This window comes from Chiloscyllium plagiosum, unplaced genomic scaffold, assembly GCF_037043375.1.
Source record: "Chiloscyllium plagiosum isolate Xiang-an unplaced genomic scaffold, Cpla_swu_hap1 HiC_scaffold_12, whole genome shotgun sequence".
Lineage (NCBI taxonomy): Eukaryota > Metazoa > Chordata > Chondrichthyes > Orectolobiformes > Hemiscylliidae > Chiloscyllium > Chiloscyllium plagiosum.
In genome coordinates, this window is record NW_028270150.1 from 78,089,319 (window position 1) to 78,108,667 (window position 19,349).

General features: G+C 45.9%; 3 long non-coding RNA genes across 3 annotated transcripts in view; 1 reads left to right on the forward strand and 2 right to left on the reverse strand.

The window, feature by feature from the left end:
• The window catches only part of LOC148148554 (uncharacterized), a 45,422-nt gene extending 35,287 nt beyond the window's left edge, over window positions 1-10,135 (reverse strand). The window contains exons 1-2 of the long non-coding RNA XR_015758762.1: window positions 9,530-10,135; window positions 7,256-7,335 (exon numbers count right to left, since the gene is read on the reverse strand). This is a non-coding gene — a long non-coding RNA (uncharacterized LOC148148554). The remainder of the gene's footprint in view (window positions 1-7,255; window positions 7,336-9,529) is intronic.
• Window positions 1-19,349, reverse strand: part of LOC148148553 (uncharacterized) — a 144,305-nt gene that overhangs the window by 91,501 nt on the left and 33,455 nt on the right. The gene's annotated exons all lie outside the window — the stretch shown is intronic.
• Window positions 1-19,349, forward strand: part of LOC148148555 (uncharacterized) — a 52,577-nt gene that overhangs the window by 608 nt on the left and 32,620 nt on the right. Inside the window, exon 2 of the long non-coding RNA XR_015758760.1 lies at window positions 8,808-8,965. This is a non-coding gene — a long non-coding RNA (uncharacterized LOC148148555). The remainder of the gene's footprint in view (window positions 1-8,807; window positions 8,966-19,349) is intronic.

Sequence of the window (19,349 nt, forward strand, 5' to 3'; positions counted from 1 at the left end):
TGATCTGAGAGATAAAGTAGAACTTCAAAAGAAAGAGACAGATGAGTAGATTGCGTGGATGAGTATCGGGTGAGGGGGAGGTTAATAAGCAAAATAGATCTTGGCTTTATCAATAGGGGAATAGAGTACTGAGGTAAGCTAGATATGTTAAACCTCTATAATACAAAATCCTGGTGTGACATCAACTGGAGCATGGCCTGTTGCATTTTGAGATCCTGACACAGCCTTAATGGGAATGCCAGCAGTTCATTAATTTTTTTGTTTCAACTGCATTGAAGCTCTAACGAAGAATGTCAAAATCCCATTGTATTTTCTGCCAAGTGTGTACAGAAATATTTTCTGCTTCTTGGCATTTAGAGACATAGAGTCATAGAGATGTACAGCATGGAAGCAGACCCTTCGGTCCAACCCATCCATGCCGACCACATATCCCAACCCAATCTAGTCCCACCTGCCAGCACCCGGCCCATATCCCTCTAAACCCTTCCTATTCATATACCCATCCAAAAGCCTCTTAAATGTTGCAATTGTATCAGCCTCCACCACATCCTCTGGCAGCTCATTCCATACACATACCACCTTCTGCGTGAAAAGGTTGCCCCTTAGGTCTCTTTTATATCTTTCCCACCTCACCCTAAACCTATGCCCTCTAGTTCTGGACTCCCCGACCTCAGGGAAAAGACTTTGTCTATTTACCCTATCCATGCCCCTCATAATTTTGTAAACCTCTATAAGGTCACCCCTCCGCCTCCAACGCTCCAGGCAAAACAGTCCCAGCCTGTTCAGCCTCTCGCTGTAGCTCAGATCCTCCAACCCTGGCAACATCCTTGTAAATCTTTTCTGAACCCTTTCAAGTTTCACAACATCTTTCCGATAGGAAGGAGACCAGAATTGCATGCAATATTCCAACAGTGGCCTAACCAATATCCTGTACAGCTGCAACATGATCTCCAAACTCCTGTACTCAATACTCTGACCGATAAAGGAAAACATACCAAACGCCTTCTTCACTATCCTATCTACCTGCGACTCCACTTTCAAGGAGCTATGAACCTGCACTCCAAGGTCTCTTTGTTCAACAACACTCCCTAGGACCTTACCATTAAGTGTAGAAGTCCTGCTAAGATTTGCTTTCCCAAAATGCAGCACCTCGCATTTATCTGAATTAAACTCCATCTGCCACTTCTCAGCCCATTGGCCCATCTGGTCCAGATCCTGTTGTAATCTGAGGTAACCCCCTTTACTGTCCACTACACCTCCAATTTTGGTGTCATTGGCAAACTTACTAACTGTACCTTTTATGCTTGCATCCAAATCATTTATGTAAATGACAAAAAGTAGAGGACCCAGCACCGATCCTTATGGCACTCCACTGGTCACAGGCCTCCAGTCAGAAAAACAACCCTCCACCACCACCCTCTGTCTTCTAACTTTGAGCCAGTTCTGTATCCAAATGTCTAGTTCTCCCTGTATTCCATGAGATCTAAGCTTACTTATCAGTCTCCCATGGGGAACCTTGTTGAACGCCTTACCGAAGTCCATATAGATCACGTCTACTGCTCTGCCCTCATCAATCTTCTTTGTTACTTCTTCAAAAAACTCAAACAAGTTTGTGAGACATGATTTCCCATGCACAAAGCCATGTTCACTATCCCGAATCACTCCTTGACTTTCCACATACATGTACATCCTGTCCCTCAGGATTCCCTCCAACAACTTGCCCACCACCGAGGTCAGGCTCACCGGTCTATAGTTCCCTGGCTCGTCATTATTACCCTTCATCAACAGTGGCACCACGTTTGCCAACCTCCAGTCTTCTGGCACCTCACATGTGACTATCGATGATACAAATATCTCAGCAAGAGGCCAGCAATCACTTCTCTAGCTTCCCACAGAGTTCTCAGATACACCTGATCAGGTCCTGTGGATTTATCCACTTTTAACCATTTCAAGACACCCAGCACTTCCTCCTCTGTAATCTGGACATTTTGTAAGATGTCACCATCTATTTCCCTACAGTCTATATCTTACATATCCTTTTCCACAGTAAATACTAATGCAAAATATTCATTTAGTATCTCCCCCATTTTCTGTGGCTCCACACAAAGACTGCCTTGCTGATCTTTGAGGGAAATTCCTGAAGAAGGGCTTATGCCCGAAACGTCGATTCTCCTGTTCCCTGGATGCTGCCTGACCTGCTGCGCTTTCCAGCAACACATTTTCAGCTCTGATCTTTGAGGGACGCTATTCTCTTTGAGGGGCCTACTTGCGGAACATTTCAGAGAACACCTCTGGTTCACCCGGACCAACCAACCCAACCACTCCGTGGCTCAACACTTCAACTCCCCCTCCCAATCCACCAAGGACATGCAGGTCCTTGGACTCCTCCATCGCTAAACCATAGCAACACAACGACTGGAGGAAGAGCTCCTCATCTTCCGCCTAGGAACCCTCCAACCACAAGGGATGAACTCAGATTTCGCCAGTTTCCTCATTTCCCCTCCCCCCACCTTGTCTCAGTCCCAACCCTCGAACTCAGCACCACCTTCCTAACCTGCAATCTTCTTCCTCACCTCTCCGCCTCTACCCCCACTCTGGCCTATCACCCTCACCTTAACCTCCTTCCACCTATCGCATTTCCAACGCCCCTCCCCCAAGTCCCTCCTCCTACCTTTTATCTTAGCCTGCTTGGCATACTTTCCTTATGCCTGAAGAAGGGCTCATGCCCGAAACGTCGATTCTCCTGCTCCTTGGATGCTGCCTGACCTGCTGCGCTTTTCCAGCAACACATTTTCAGCCCTATTCTCTCCCTAGTTCCCTTTTGTCCTTAATATATTTGTAAAAACCCTTTGGATTCTCCTTAATTCTATTTGCCAAAGCTATCTCATGTCCCCGTTTTGCCCTCCTCATTTCCCTCTTAAGTATACTCCTACTTTCTTTATACTCTTCTAAGGATTCACTCGATCTATCCTGTCTATACTTGACATATGCTTCCTTCTTTTTCTTAACCAAACCCTCAATTTCTTTAGTCATCCAGCATTCCCTATACCTACCAGCCTTCCCTTTCACCCTGACAGGAATATACTTTCTCTGGATTCTTGTTATCTCATTTCTGAAGGCTTCCCATCTTCCAGCTGTCCCTTTACCTGCGAACATCTGCCTCCAATCAGCTTTCGAAAGTTCTTGCCTAATGCCGTCAAAATTAGCCTTTCTCCAGTTTAGAACTTCAACTTTTAGATCTGGTCTATCCTTTTCCATCACTATTTTAAAACAAATAGAATTAATGTCGCTGGCCCCAAAGTGCTCCCCCACTGACACCTCAGTCACCTGCCCTGCCTTATTTCCCAAGATTCTGGATTAGTGGTGCTGGAAGAGTACAGCAGTTCAAGCAGCATCCAAGGAGCAGCAAAATTGACGTTTTGGGCAGAAGCCCTTCATCAGGAATAAAGGCAGTGAGCCTGAAGCGTGGAGAGATAAGCCAGAGGAGGGTGGGGGTGGGGAGAAAGTAGCATAGAGTACAATGGGTGAGTCGGGGAGGGGATGAAGGTGATAGGTCAGGGAGGAGAGGGTGGAGTGGATAGGTGGAAAAGGAGATAGGCAGGTAGGACAAGTCCGGACAGGTCATGGGGACAGTGCTGAGCTGGAAGTTTGGAACTAGGGTGAGGTGGGGGAAGGGGAAATGAGGAAACTGTTGAAGTCCACATTGATGCCCTGGGGTTGAAGTGTTCCGAGACGGAAGATGAGGCGTTCTTCTTCCAGGCATCTGGTGGTGAGGGAGAGGCGGTGAAGGAGGCCCAGGAGGCCCAGGGAGTTGAAGTGTTGGGCCACGGGTGGTGTGGTTGATTGGTGCGGGTGTCCCAGAGATGTTCCCTAAAGTGCTCTGCTAGGAGGCGCCCAGTCCCCCAATATAGAGAAGACCGCATCGGGAGCAACGGATACAATAAATGATATTAGTGAATGTGCAAGTGGAAGGCTCCTTTAGGGCCTTGGATAGAGGTGGGGGAGGAGGTGTGGACGCAGGTTTTACAGTTCCTGCGGTGGCAGGGGAAAGTGCCAGGATGGGAGGGTGGGTTGTAGGGGGGCGTGTACCTGACCAGGTAGTCACAGAGGGAACAGTCTTTGCGGAAGGCAGAAAGGGGTGGGGAGGGAAATATATCCCTGGTGGTGGGGTCTTTTTGGAGGTGGCGGAAATGTCGGTGGATGATTTGGTCTATGCGAAGGTTGGTCGGGTGGAAGGTGAGCACCAGGGGTGTTCTGTCCTTGTTACGGTTGGAGGGGTGGGGTCTGAGGGCGGAGGTGCGGGATGTGGACGAGATGCGTTGGAGGGCATCTTTAACCATGTGGGAAGGGAAATTGCGGTCTCTAAAGAAGGAGGGCATCTGGTGTGTTCTGTGATGGAACTGGTCCTCCTGGGAGCAGATACGGTGGAGGTGGAGGATTTGGGAATATGGAATGGCATTTTTTCAAGAGGTAGGGTGGGAAGAGGTGTAATCCAGATAGCTGTGGGAATTGGTGGGTTTGTAAAAAATGTCAGTGTCAAGTCGGTTGTCATTAATGGAGATGGAGAGGTCCAGGAAGGGGAGGGAGGTGTCAGAGATGATCCAGGTAAATTTAAGGTCAGGGTGGAATGTGTTGGTGAAGTTGATGAATTGCTCAACCTCCTCACGGGAGCACGAGGTGGCGCCAATTCAGTCATCAATGTAGCGGAGGAAGAGGTGGGGAGTGGTGCTGGTGTAATTACGGAAGATCAACTGTTCTACGTAGCCAACAAAGAGACAGGCATAGCTGGGGCCCATACGTGTGCCCATGGCTACCCCTTTGGTCTGGAAGAAGTGAGAGGATTCGAAGGAGAATTTGTTAAGGGTGAGGACCAGTTCGGCCAAACGAATGAGAGTGTCGGTGGAAGGGTACTGTTAGGGACGTCTGGAGAGGAAAAAACGGAGGGCTTGGAGGCCCTGGTCATGGCAGATGGAGGTGTAGAGGGATTGGATAATCATGGTGAAGTTGAGGCGTTGGGGGCCGGGGAAATGGAAGTCTTGGAGGAGGTGGAGGGCGTGGGTGGTGTCTCGAACGTATGTGGGGAGTTCCTGGACTAGGGGGCATAGGACAGTGTCGAGATAGGTGGAGGTGAGTTCAGTGGGGCAGGAGCATGCTGAGACAATGGGTCGACCAGGGTGGTCAGGCTTGTGGATCTTGGGAAGGAGGTAGAACCGGGCAGTGCAGGGTTCCCGGACTATGAGGTTGGAAGCTGTGGATGGAAGATCTCCTGAGGTGATGAGGTTCTGTATGGTCTGGGAGATGATGGTTTGGTGATGGGGGGTGGGGTCATGGTCGAGGGGGCAGTAGGAAGAGGTGTCCTCGAGTTGGCGTTTGGCTTCAGTGGTGTAGAGGTCAGTGCGCCAGACTACCACTGCGCCCCCTTTATCTGCTGGCTTGATGGTGAGGTTGGGATTGGAGCAGAGGGAGTGGAGGGCAGCGCGTTGTGAGGGTGAGAGTTTGGAGTGGGGGAGGGGGGTAGACAGGTTGAGGCGGTTAATGTCCCGGCGGCAGTTGGAAATGAAGAGGTCGAGGGCAGGTAATAGGCCAGCACGGGGTGTCCACGCTGTGTGCAGTGTGTCCTCGGAAGGTGGGCGGGGGTCCTGATTGTGAAAGTAAGCTCGGAGGCGGAGGCAGCGGAAGAAGTGTTCGACGTCATGGCGTGTATTAAATTCATTGATGCGTGGATGGAGGGGGATGAAGGTGAGTCCTTTGCTGAGGACTGATCATTCGTCCTCAGTGAGGGGAAGGTCTGGAGGGATGGTGAAAACTCGGCAGGGCTGGGAGCTGGGATCTGGTGTGGGTGTGGAGCTGGGAGTGGGGTCGGAGCCAGTACCTGGAGTGGGTCAACTGTTGGGGGAAATGGGGGTGGAGGCATGAGCAGGGGTAGTGTTCCCCTCAGGGTTCTGGGGGGTGGGGATAGTGACAGTGGAGTCTATGGGGGGCGTTTTACCTCGTTGATTTTAACATCACAGCCTTTCTCCTGCATGAATGGAAGGACTCAGTATAAAACACTGTATCAATTCCCTATGTACTTATTTCAGGTAAATTTCATGCTCACTATTTCTATGCCATCAAATGAAAGCCAAATTCATTTGAAAATAATAAATATGCAAGATTTACTCCCTCATCCAAATTTCACCCCCTCTGCACCATCTCAGTTAAAGTTCCTGGGCCACTCGAAAGTCTAGATTAAAGTAGTGCTGGAAAAGCACAGCAAGTCAGGCAGAATCTGAGGAGCAGGAAAATCAATGTTTCGGGCAAAAGCCCTTCATCAGGTCTTGTAGAGAAAGGAGGAGAACTTCTTCAATTCTTCACTTGAAAGTTTTGCCTATTTTTCATACATGAACTGAGATAAGGGACCATCATAAAATAACCAAAATTTTTCAGTATTTGATTATGAAACAGGACTTACTGAATAATGATCAACAGTGGGAACCTTAACTAACTTTACTCTCCATTGTCAGTATTGTTGAAACCAATTGTTACTCCCATATAGCCATGCTTTCTGAAATGAGGAATATCTGTACCTCTATTTAATTATCCTATTTAAATGTTTACCATACTTGTAAATGGGGTGAATCCTGAACAATTGAGAGTCCAGGAAATATTCTGTGTTTGATATTGCATGAAGATCTCTATTACTATTCCATTGCTATATTCTTTATCTGGTCATTAATAAAAAATAAATGACCTCCCAGCATTGGTTTATTTGGAACAGGCCAGGATAAGACCATGGGATTACATCACCTAGACTATCTCTAATAACCACAATTTGGAGGAGCCAGTGTTGGACTGGGGTGGATAAAATCAAAAATCACATAACACCAGGTTATAGTCCAACAGGTTTATTTGGAAGCATTCATGCAAGAGAAAGCCTGTGATATTGAACACAGATTGTCTGCCAATTCTCTGTGAATCTGAGTCTCACTGTGGGAAAAGACCAATTTGTCCCAGTAATGTAAGAGTTGAGGTTTTCTAACAGAGGATTCTATTAGTTTTATCATCAGGTAAGCTGTCCAGTGCAGACAGAGTAAATGCAAGTTTGGATATGAGCTATATTAAGTAATAAATCTGTTGGACTATAGCCTGGTTTTGTGTGATCTTTAACTCTAATAAACAGAAAAATATTGTCTTTTGAAATTGACAGCAATAGCATAGAACAGCTGACCAGACATGAGCTGGAGGAGTCACAGATCAAATATTTGCATATGCTTACATTGCGCTAAAAGTATATGTTCCACTTGTTGAGTCACCTTGAAAGTCATTCGATCTTCCTGAAAACAAGTCTCAGGCAATCTGTGGGCAGAAACAAGACAAAAAGCACTTTAAAGGAGTTTGCAGAAGAGTTCCTCACTGTGAGATTTGCATGGTCGCTTAATGGTTTTGTTATTGATCTAGTAATTAAGAATCCTAACTAGTCTGGTGATATTCATTCACCTCCCACCATGCAGTTAGTTGGATTAATCTGAGACTAATGTTTCAAGTCTGGATGACTCTTCAACAGAGCTGAAGTGAAGTGTGGAGGGGGCAGCATTTACGCTAGTGTTTTAGAGGGGTGGTTTTGGGGCTCGTCGGTGTAGAGTATTGGTGGAGAAAAGGTGTTGATGGTTCAGATAAAGTGATCGGAATGTGAGAATGGCAGAACAAAGGTGTGTCCAACTGCCAGACAGGAAAGAACAGACAGTCCCTCTGAGATGGGGGTGGGGAGGGTGGGGGCTTCAGGGAGAGAAGACACGGTGACAGAGAATGTAACAAGAAAAGCTAAAACAAAGGGCAGGAATGGGTTCACAGTTTGAAGGTGTTGAACTCAGTATTGATCCCAACAGGTTGTAAAGTGCCTACTCTGAAGATGAGATGTTGTTCCTTCAGTTTGTACTGTGACTCACTGGAACAGTGCAGCATGCCAAGGACAGACATGTGGGCATGTGAGCAGAACGCTGTGTTAACATGACTGGCTACATGAAGTTCGGGGTCACACTTACACATAAACTAGAGGTGTTCTGCAAAGCGGTCACTCAGTCTGCGTTTGGTTTCTCCAATATACAGTTGGTCACATTGGGTGCAGTGAATACAATATACAAGATTGGAGGAGGTGCAGGTGAAATACTGCTTCAAGTGGATGGTGTGCAGGGAGGAGGTGAAGGGGCAGGTGTTGCACCTTTTGCAGTTACATGGAAGGTGCTGTGGGAAGAAGGGGTACTGTTAGCGGTCAAGGAATGGACCAGGGTATCCTGGAAGGAATGATCCCCACGAAATGCAGATGGGGAGTGAGGGGAAGATGTGTTTGGTGGTGACATTCTGCTGGAGTTGTCTGAAATGGCAGTGAATGATCCTTTGAATGTGGAGGCTGGTGGGATGAAAAGTGAGAAAAGGGGGACTCAATCACGCTGTTGTGAGTGGTGGGAAGGGGTAAGGGCAGAAGCATGGTAATGGGTCATATGTGATTGAAGGCCCTGTGGGTGGGAAACCATGGTTACAAAAGAAGGAAACCGTGTCAGCAGCTCTGTTTTGGAAGGTGGCATCATCCAAACTGATGTTAAGTAGGACGAAGGAACTGGGAGAATGGGATGGAGTCCATGCAGTACTTGGAGTGGCAAGAGATGTAGTGAAGGCAGCTACGGGAGTCAGTGACTTTGTAGTGGATGGCAGTGGACAGTATATTCCAGAAATGGAGACTGAGAGGTCAAGGAAAGGAAGGGAAGTCTCAGAAATGGACAATTGGGTATTATGTATGGCTCACTACCTGACTCTCTGTTCACCACCTACAGGCACGGTCATGAGGGTGATGAAAGTTCTCCACTTCCCTATGAACACACGAGTGAACAACAAGAGGAGGCCACTCAGCCCTTTAAGTCTGCTCCACCATTTAATAAAGGTCATGGCGGATCAGATTTTAACCTGAATGTGACATCCCTGCATACCCCCGGTAATCTTCCAACCCCTTACTAATCTAACTACTTGCCTTAAAAAAAAATTTTGAATCCTCTGCCTGTTGAGGAAGGGAATTTCAAAAACACAGAACCTTTGGAAAGAAAAAAAAGTTCCATCAACTGTGTCTTAAATGGGTGACCCCTTATTTGAAGCTATGACCTTCTAGTTCTAGACTCTCCTACAAGAGAAAACACCCTTTCAACATCCCCCTGGTTAAGGTCCCTCAGGATCTCAGATGTTTCAATTAAGTCACAGCTGACTTTTCTAAACTCTACAGGTTACAGGCCTAGCCTGTCTGATCTTTCCTCATAAGGTAATCTGCTCATTTCAGGTATTAGTACAGTAAACCTCCTCTGAACTGCTTCTAACATATTAACATGCTTCCATAAGCATGGTGGTGAATGCAGCACCAAAGTAAATTCATGTAGCTCTTTAGCATGCAGGAGAAAGCAGTCTGTTTTGCTGGTTCCTCAGTTACCGCCTTGGATAGGCAGTCCTCACCACAAACAAAACATGACTGCACCAAACACTACCTTCAAGTTGCACAGAAGCTACTTACCGGGACTTCTTAAAGACCACCTTCCAAACTATTAATGACTAAAAGAAAAAGGGGCACAGGAATATGAGACGCTGAGTTCCCCTTCAAGTCACGCACTCTCCTGTATTGAAACAATATCACCATTCTTTCACTGTAATTGCATCAAAATCCAGGAACTCCTTTGCTCACAAAACTGAGGGAATATCTCGATCGTATTGACCATAGGAAGTGGTTCAAAAAGATTAGTCACCATTTCTCAAGGTAGTTACAGATGGCCAATGAATGTTTGTCTTGTTCATTTCTTGTGATGAATATAAAAAAAAACGTTCTTCTCTCGAAACAAAATTAAGGTTTTGCCAAATTCCTGTTCAATGAATTTAGTGTTGCTTTTCATATCTGGTTATTTCATATCAAATGATATTTTCTGAATTCAAAGCAGGATAAATATTATACAGTCTATTGAAGTATTCTATATGCAAGTTACAACAGCCATGATTGAAAAAGACCAATTGCAGTTAACAACCTCATCTTGAGAATAACCTCAGCAGATAGAAAGTTTTACAATTTAATGAAAAGGTACTTATCATGCTGCATACATGTCATTTCTGAATTGGAGACCAAAGAACAATAAAATATTCATTTACAATGTAAACAAAGCTATTCACAAAGCTTGTACAAATATATGCAATCAAAACATACTTATGTCATCAAAATCAGGTTGTATAGGATTGTGTATGATGGTGCACGCTTAATAATACAATAAGTACTATATATTCAATAAAATTGATTATCAGATTTCAGCTCTGGTCATTCCTTGAATAACTATGATTTGAATAGAATTCAATATCTGTCCCATTAAAAGAATTGTATCAGATTTTGACAAATGTAGTTTATCTGGTGCATTTCATACCTGCAGCGAAATTACCTTTGACATCCCTCAGCACCAAAGACACTGAGGTCAGTTGCCGTGAAACAAAGGTCTGAATTTTTACCAAGATGGAAGGGCTTAGTGTTTTAGCCAAAATAGTGCCAAAACCCAAAATCTGAAGTCAATTCCCTCATATGGGACAACCACCATTTTGCCAAAGGACAGGAACATGGGTGGAGTTTACTTCACTCATGGACACCCCAGAATATTTCAAAATGCAACTTCTTTCACTCAAAAGTAATTTTCTCTACTGAGATTTCCAAAATACTGTGGGACTGACAATCTTGAGGCAAAAGTTATTTTAAGAGGTGAGGTACTGTATTGGTATTGTTAAGAGGAGACATGAATACACTAAAAAGTGCCCCAGGTCAGTGGAACTGCCAAGCTGTCAAGTCATTTAAATCCCCTGTCCCTTAAACTTAGAGAGAAAACGTTCTTCAGTTGAAAACAATAGCACTTATTATTTTAATATCTGTTTGTTGACAAAAGGAACAAGTAACAGTAAGATTTTAATGCTAACAACATTATTTCTAACCCTGCCTGTTAGCCTTGGTCATTAAAATAATTTGCAGAGTCTCTTGTAACTTCAGTTGGGTTTGTGAAGTCATTGTTTACTTTCTCTCCCATTCCGGATGGTCGGTTGATCTTTGCTTTTGCCACACCAGTCGCTTCTTCTTCATGTCCAGAAGGTCAAAGAGATTGTTTTGCAATAAGATCTGCCTATATGCCTTTTTGGATGGTTTTCTGGAACTTTCTATAGTTCTATCCAATCATGACAACTCACTTAATGCTTTAAAACAATGTCAATCATTCAGATGGTTTGCGAATGTTTGTTTCTTTATGGAGCAGGGCCTGGGTACCTCTCTGGCTGGATTTTGCTGAAAATATGCATTGTTCCTTTGTTTGGTAGATATGTTAATAAGATGGTGGTACAATGGCTCAAAGGTTAGCATTGCTGCCTCAGAATGCCAGGGATCCGGATTCACTTCCAGCCTCGGTTGACTATCTATGTGGAGTTTGCACATTCTGGGTCTGTGTGGGTTTCCTTTGGGTGCTCCAGTTTCCTCCCACAGACCAAAGATGTGCAGATTGGGTGAATTGGCCATGTTAAATTGCCCATAGTATTCAGGGATGTGTAGGTTAGGTGCATTAGTCAGGGGAAATGTAAAGTAATAGGGTAGGGGAATGGGTCTGGTGGGATACTTTTTGGAGGGTCGGTGTGGACTTGTTGGGTCAAATGGCCTGTCTCCACACTGTAGGGATTCTATGTGTTCTTTTACACTGTACTAATGTCAGTAGCACCCGGCTACTGTGTTTGTACTGTGTCTAGTTTCTGCGTTTGCAATTTGCAGATCTTTACTTGGGCCAATGTGTTTCATACTCAGCATCCCTTGCTGTTTGGCCAAGTTGGCACTCTACTTGTATTTTAGCAGTCATAAGGCTGCAACAAAGGGATGGATCCATCATCCATGCTAACTAATAAATGGTTTGGCCCTCTAACTGTACACTTGACATTGAATGTATTTGGAAAATGCTAAGACTATTAGAAACATATTGAGCCGAGTGTGCAATATGGAGACAAGTTTAATTTTATTAAAAATTCTCCAATACTCAAGTTGAAATGTTTTCGCAGTGCAGTTTTACAACAAGTAACATCCCTTTTGGGAGGAAGAAAGCCATTGCATATTGTAGGTTATTTTTGGACTGCTGGCAAACAATGCTGTTGATTCTTGTTCATTATTTGTCGAGAATATGCAATGATCTTGTGACAGGTTAAAGCCATAATAAGTGAGCAGTTTATTTATATTTTATCTGATGGGAGAAACACAAACTACTCATTGACTTAACAACCTGGCATATGCATTATTCTAATTATTTCAGATCACTGGTTTAGGTATACAGAGGAACCTCGATTATCTGAATGAAATGGGCAGGTACTACTTGTTCTGATAATTGATTATTCGGTTAATTGATTTCCTCTGGGGCTCGGAGTTTGCTGTGAAGTCTGCTCCCTGTTCAGGAGACTAGGCAGCAGCACACCGCGAGTGAGACCCTGCCCCGCCCTGCACCCCCAACCCCGTCTGCCCTCAAACCCCACCCCCCAAACACCGTCTGCCACCCACCTCACTCCCAAACCCTGCCACCCTCACCCTGTCCCACCACCCATGCCACCCAAACCCCATCCACCTCTCAATCCCGCCTGCCCCGAATCCCATCTAGTTCCACACCGTCCACTCCCACCCCCGCCCACCCTCAACACTGTCCAACCCGTCCATCTCCAATCCCGTCAACCCCCACCCACTGTCCAACCCCCCGTCCGCGACCTCTGCCTCCGGCCAACCCACCCACTCGGGGCAGCCGGATTGGCCATCAACAGTAAGACTGCTGCTGCCTTTGTGGGGTAAGTCTCCAAATACCGTGCACGCACGCACACACACATACCTTTTTACTGCAACTTTTTGACAGGTTCCACATTTGCCCTGTACAGGATAATGTTGTAAAAATTATCTGGAGAAGGATGTGTTCAGGGTACAACTGTGTGTTGATCTCCAGGAAAAGTGTGGGGGAAGAGAGAGAGAAGGCGGGAGGTCAGTAATTTGGAGACGGCGCCTGGACTGTCCAGGACTGATCTCGGCAGCAGTGAGCTGAATTTGTTTTTAATCATTGTACTGTAAACAAAAGACGCGATCAGGTTGAAACAGTTCATTGACATAATGTTCCTATCGGGATCTCCTTCTTATAATCCGATATTCGGATAATTGAGATTCCTCTGTAAGTAAGTCTCAGCACTTGTCCAAAATAGTGGTGGTTCATTTGATTAAGGACTGAATTATCTAAGGGCAGAAATTTTCTGCATAACAATCAAGTTGGGTAGTTTGGAGGATGTAGCCAAGGACCACATTCAGCATGAGGTAAGTATACAGTGATCCCAAGGAAGGAATCATAATCAAGGAAAAGAGGCTGGGGCCAGGACAGTTCCAACAAGGTAAGTCAGGCCATTAACCAAGGCAGTTAAGAAGCAATAACTCCCTTTTCATAGAAAATGGAGTTAGATGCTTCCAACTTCGAGATGGACCTTGTCAAACTTCACAACTGATTTTACCACAAATCTCATGATAACCCATGGCGCTCAGACCCCTATTTGGTTTCATCTGAAGAGGCACTTTTAGTACAATACAGTGAAAAAACTCACTAGACTTTGTGGTGGAAATGCTTCCAGGAAAACTTCAACGCGGACTTGGCTGAATAAAGTAAGATTAAACCCTCTATCTTGTTAACTACAAGAGGCGCTTCGAGGTAGTGTCTTTCCTCGATCACACTAGACAATAAAGGCCCGCACTTGCCTACACTTAAAGAAGACGGCTACAGTAACATTCAGCCTGGGCAGCAGTGTAGTGAGCTGGCATATCCACACGATAATTATCAAATGAAATTTTGACACCAAGCCAGAAAGGGATATCTTCAGACAGATGATTTTTTTTTAATGATAAGAAAAAAGGGAAAAAGAAGCCAACTCACTACTAATCTATCCTACAAACAACCAAAACATAAAATAGGATATCATACATTACTAGCAGTGAACAACAAAATAATTAAATAACTAGATACATGCTCAAAATAGATTTACATCAAGTCATAATAAAACCCATATTTATACAGGATTCCTCCTCCTGGTGGTCCCCGAACCAGCCAGAATCGTTACCACAGCCAGACAAAAGCCCTGGACAGTATGGCCGAAATATCTGTGTCGATATAGTTCAAAAAGGGCTGCCATGTTTTATAAAATAATTCCGTTTTTTGGTGCACCATATTTAGGAAATCAAGAGGTATATATTCCATGACTAACCTGTGCCAGTTCAAAAGTCCTGGGAGGCCTTCAGCTCCCCAATTCACTAAGATATTTTTCCTTGCACTAAAGGAGAGAATAATTTCCTCCCGTACACATCCAGGGAGGGAAAATCTGAAGAGCCCAAATGTAGGGACTGTGGATCCAATCTAATCTCTGTACCCAAGATCTCTATCAAGGCATTTGCTATTCTGTCCCAATACCTACGGATCTTATGGCATGTCCATAGACAATGCGTGAGAGTGCCAACTTCTATTTTACATTTAGGGCACATTGGGGATGCTCCTGTCTTGAATTTTGCCAGTCATTCAGGTGTCATATGAACTCTGTGAAGTATCTTTAATTGAATAGCCTGAGTTCTATTACAAATATAGATCTTTCCAGCATTTTCCCAGATGTCCTCCCACATTTCTAAAGAGATTTCCAATCCAAATTCTTGATTCCAGGTTTTATATAATCCTTCGATACCTTATTGTATAGTGAATGATAAAGAGTACTGACTAAGGGCAGCCCCATCGGCCATAGCACTCTCCTTTCCCTATCGGCCATAGCACCCTCCTTTCCCTATCAGCCATAGCACTCTCCTTTCCCCATCGGCCATAGCACTCTCCTTTCCCTATCGGCCATAGCACTCTCCTTTCCCTATCAGCCATAGCACTCTCCTTTCCCTATCGGCCATAGCACTCTCCTTTCCCTATCGGCCATAGCACTCTCCTTTCTCCATCGGCCATAGCACTCTCCTTTCCCTATCGGCCATAGCACTCTCCTTTCCCCATCGGCCATAGCACTCTCCTTTCCCTATCAGCCATAGCACTCTCCTTTCCCTATCGGCCATAGCACTCTCCTTTCCCCATCGGCCATAGCACTCTCCTTTCCCTATCCGATTTGTAGGGATTAACTCTCAATGTGGTCTTCTTTTGTATAAAGTCTCGTATTTGGAAATCCAAAAGAGGTCCCTGTTAGGCAGTCCAAACTTCTGGTGCAACTGCTCAAAGGGCATCATAACCTCCCCATCGAAAGGTCTCCCAAACAGGAGATACTTTATACTTCCAAGTTTTAAATGTAGCATCTGTCAGCCCTGGCTGGAATCCCGATGCTCCCACTATAGGAGTATAAGGGGAGGTTTGTTGCAGGTTACCCACATCTTGTCGCATTATCCTCCAGGCTTTAATTGTATTTAATACAATAGGGTTTTTACATTAGGCCATAATAACTCTCATCTTGTCCATAAGTAAAAGATTGATGAGGGGACATTTTGCTTGGGAGATCTCAATATCTAACCCTTCCTGAAGAAGGGCTTATGCCTGAAACGTCGATTCTCCTGTTCCCTGGATGCTGCCTGACCTGCTGCGCTTTAACACATTTTCAGCTCAATATCTAACCAGATTGCTTGTGGGTCACAAGAGACCCAATCAGCTATATAGGATAATAAGGAGCTCAATTGGTACCTCCTAATATCTGGAAAGTCCAGTCGTCCCCTTGCTTATGGAAGCTGCAGTTTTTCTAATTTGATAAGGGGCTGTCTATGATTCCAAATAAAGAAGCCGAGCCGGCCATGGAGCTTACACAACGCCCGTTTCGGCGGCATCAGGGGGAGCATTCCGATAGGGTATAGAAGACGAGGTAGGATATTCATTTTAACTAGGGCTACACTGCCTAACTAGGATATTGGGAGATCTTCCCAGCGGTGAAGGCCCTGCATTATTTTCTCTAATAAGTGTACGAAATTGGCTTTATACAGCTGAGCTGAAAATGTGTTGCTGGAGAAGCGCAGCAGGTCAGGCAGCATCCAGGGAACAGGAGAATCGACGTTTCGGGCATAAGCCCTTCTTCAGGAATGAGGAAAGTTTGTCCAGCAGGCTAAGATAAAAGGTAGGGAGGAGGGACTTGGGGGAGGGGCGTCGGAAATGTGATAGGTGGAAAGAGGTCAAGGTGAGGGTGATAGGTCAGACTGGGGTGGGGGCGGAGAGGTCAGGAAGAAGATTGCAGGTTAGGAAGGCGGTGCTGAATTCGATGGATTTGACTGAGACAAGGTGGGGGGAGGGGAAATGAGGAAACTGGTGAAATTCGAGTTCATCCCTTGTGGTTGGAGGGTTCCTAGGCGGAAGATGAGGCGCTCTTCCTCCAACCGTCGTGTTGTTGTGGTCTGGCGATGGAGGAGTCCAAAGACCTGCATATCCTTGGTGGAGTGGGAGGGGGAGTTGAAGTGTTGAGCCACAGGGTGGTTGGGTCCACCCCCGCACCTTTTCCTCCGCTACATCGATGACTATATCGGCGCCGCCTCGTGCTCCCATGAGGAGGTTGAACAGTTCATCCACTTCACCCACACCTTCCACCCCAACCTCAAATTCACCTGGACAGTCTCAGATTCCTCCCTCCCCTTCCTCGACCTCTCTATTTCTATCTCAGGCGACCGAATCAACACGGACATCTACTACAAACCGACCGACTCCCACAGCTACCTGGACTACACCTCCTCCCACCCTGCCCCCTGTAAAAACGCCATCCCATTCTCCCAATTCCTTCGACTCCACCGCATCTGCTCCCAGGAGGACCAGTTCCAAAAACGTACAACCCAGATGGTCTCCTTCTTCAAGGACCGCAATTTCCTCTCCGACGTGGTCGACGATGCCCTCCACCGCATCTCTTCCACTTCCCGCTCCTCCGCCCTTGAGCCCCGCCCCTCCAACCGCCACTAGGACAGAACCCCACTGGTCCTTACCTACCACCCCACCAATCTCCATGTACAGCGCATCATCCACCGTCATTTCCGCCACCTCCAAACGGACCCCACCACCAAGGATATATTTCCCTCCCCTCCCCTATCAGCATTCCGTAAAGACCATTCCCTCCGTGACTCCCTCGTCAGATCCACACCCCCCACCAACACAATCTCCACTCCCGGCACCTTCCCCTGCAACCGCAGGAGGTGCAAGACTTGCGCCCACACCTCCCCCCTCACCTCCCTCCAAGGCCCCAAAGGAAACTTCCATATCCGCCACAGATTCACCTGCACCTCCACACACATAATCTATTGCATCCTCTGCACCCGATGTGGCCTCCTCTATATTGAGGAGACAGGCCGCCTACTTGCGGAGCGTTTCAGAGAACACCTCTGGGACACCCGGACCAACCAACCCAACTACCCTGTGGCTCAACACTTCAACTCCCACTCCCACTCCACCAAGGATATGCAGGTCTTTGGACTCCTCCATCGCCAGACCACAACAACACGACGGTTGGAGGAAGAGCGCCTCATCTTCCGCCTAGGAACCCTCCAACCACAAGGGATGAACTCGGATTTCACCAGTTTCCTCATTTCCCCTCCCCCCACCTTGTCTCAGTCAAATCCATCGAATTCAGCACCGCCTTCCTAACCTGCAATCTTCTTCCTGACCTCTCCGCCCCCACCCCAGTCTGACCTATCACCCTCACCTTGACCTCTTTCCACCTATCACATTTCCAACGCCCCTTCCCCAAGTCCCTCCTCCCTACCTTTTATCTTAGCCTGCTGGACAAACTTTCCTCATTCCTGAAGAAGGGCTTATGCCCGAAACATCGATTCTCCTGTTCCCTAGATGCTGCCTGACCTGCTGCGCTTCTCCAGCAACACATTTTCAGCTCTGATCTCCAGCATCTGCAGACCTCACTTTCTCCTCAAAGATTTATACAGCTGACCAAACACTGGAGTAATAAAAATATCCAAGTACAGAAAACCTTCTAGTGACCACCGAAAGGGAAAGCAAGATCCGTCCGGTAAATTGGATACACTGGCAAGACCTCCCAACAGCATGGCCTCTGATTTCATAAAATTGATTTTGTAACCTGAGAACATACCAAATAGGTTGACCACTTGAGTTAAGCAGGGCACAGATATTAAAGGATCACTTAAGAAGAGGAGGATATCATCCGAATAGAGATTGATTTTGTGCTTGCCCGACCTAGCCCTCGGAGCCATTATGTTAGGGTCAGTTTGTATAGCTTCTGCTAGTGGTTCAATCACTAGCGTGAATAATAATGGTGGAAGACGGCATACCTGACGACAGCCCCTGCCAACACTAAAGCTATCTGAACCTAAACCATTGGTGATCACCGCTGCTTTGGGATCATTGTATAATACTGAAACCCATTTGGTGAATACCTCTCCAACACCGAACCTTTCCAGTGTATAAAAAAGATATAGCCATTCTACCCGATCAAATGCCTTCTCTGCATCTAAGGAGACAACTAAACCCGGTATTGTTCCCTGTTGACAGGCTTGTATCACATTTAAGACCCTTCTAATATTATTAGTTGACCTGCGACCCTTTATAAACTTCTTCTGGTCCTCTTTAATAATGTATGGTAAGATCCTCTCCAATCTTAACGCTAATATTTTTGAAAGAATTTTGAAATCCACATTTAGCAAGGATATGGGTCTATATGAAGAGCAATCTTCTGGGGCTTTTCCCTTTTTAAGAATGAAGGAAATATTTGCTTCTTTCAACAAAGGCAGGAAGCAGCCTTGACTGTGTGAGTAATTATACATATTTATGAGTGGCCCGGCCAGTTCCCCTATAAACTCTTTATAAAACTCAACCTGGAATCCATCTGGCCCAGTCGTTTTGCCACTCTGAAGCTGTCTAATCACGCCCATTCTTCCTTGGTTGTCAGGGGGGCATTCAAGATCGACACCTGCTCTGAGGTTAGGCCCAGCTTTTAAAGAAGGATTCCATCTTCCCAGTTTTATCCTCACAGTCCTGCAATTTATACAGTTCAAAATAGAACTTTCTAAAGGCTATATTGATCTTTTTACGGTCACAAGTCAAGGTACCAGCACTTTCTGTAATGGACATAATGGCTTGGGGAGCCTTTTTCTTTCTGGCAAGGTATGCTAGATATCTGCCAGGCTTGTCACCATATTCAAATAATCTCTGCTTCGCGAATAATATTTCCCTCTTTGCTATTTGGGTAAGGGCTGTATTCAAGGCTGCCCTAAGGGCTGTGATCCTTTGTAGCTGTGTAATGGAGGGCCTATCAACATGCACTGTCTCAGCTGCTTTCAAGTGAGCCTCGAGCAGGTACTG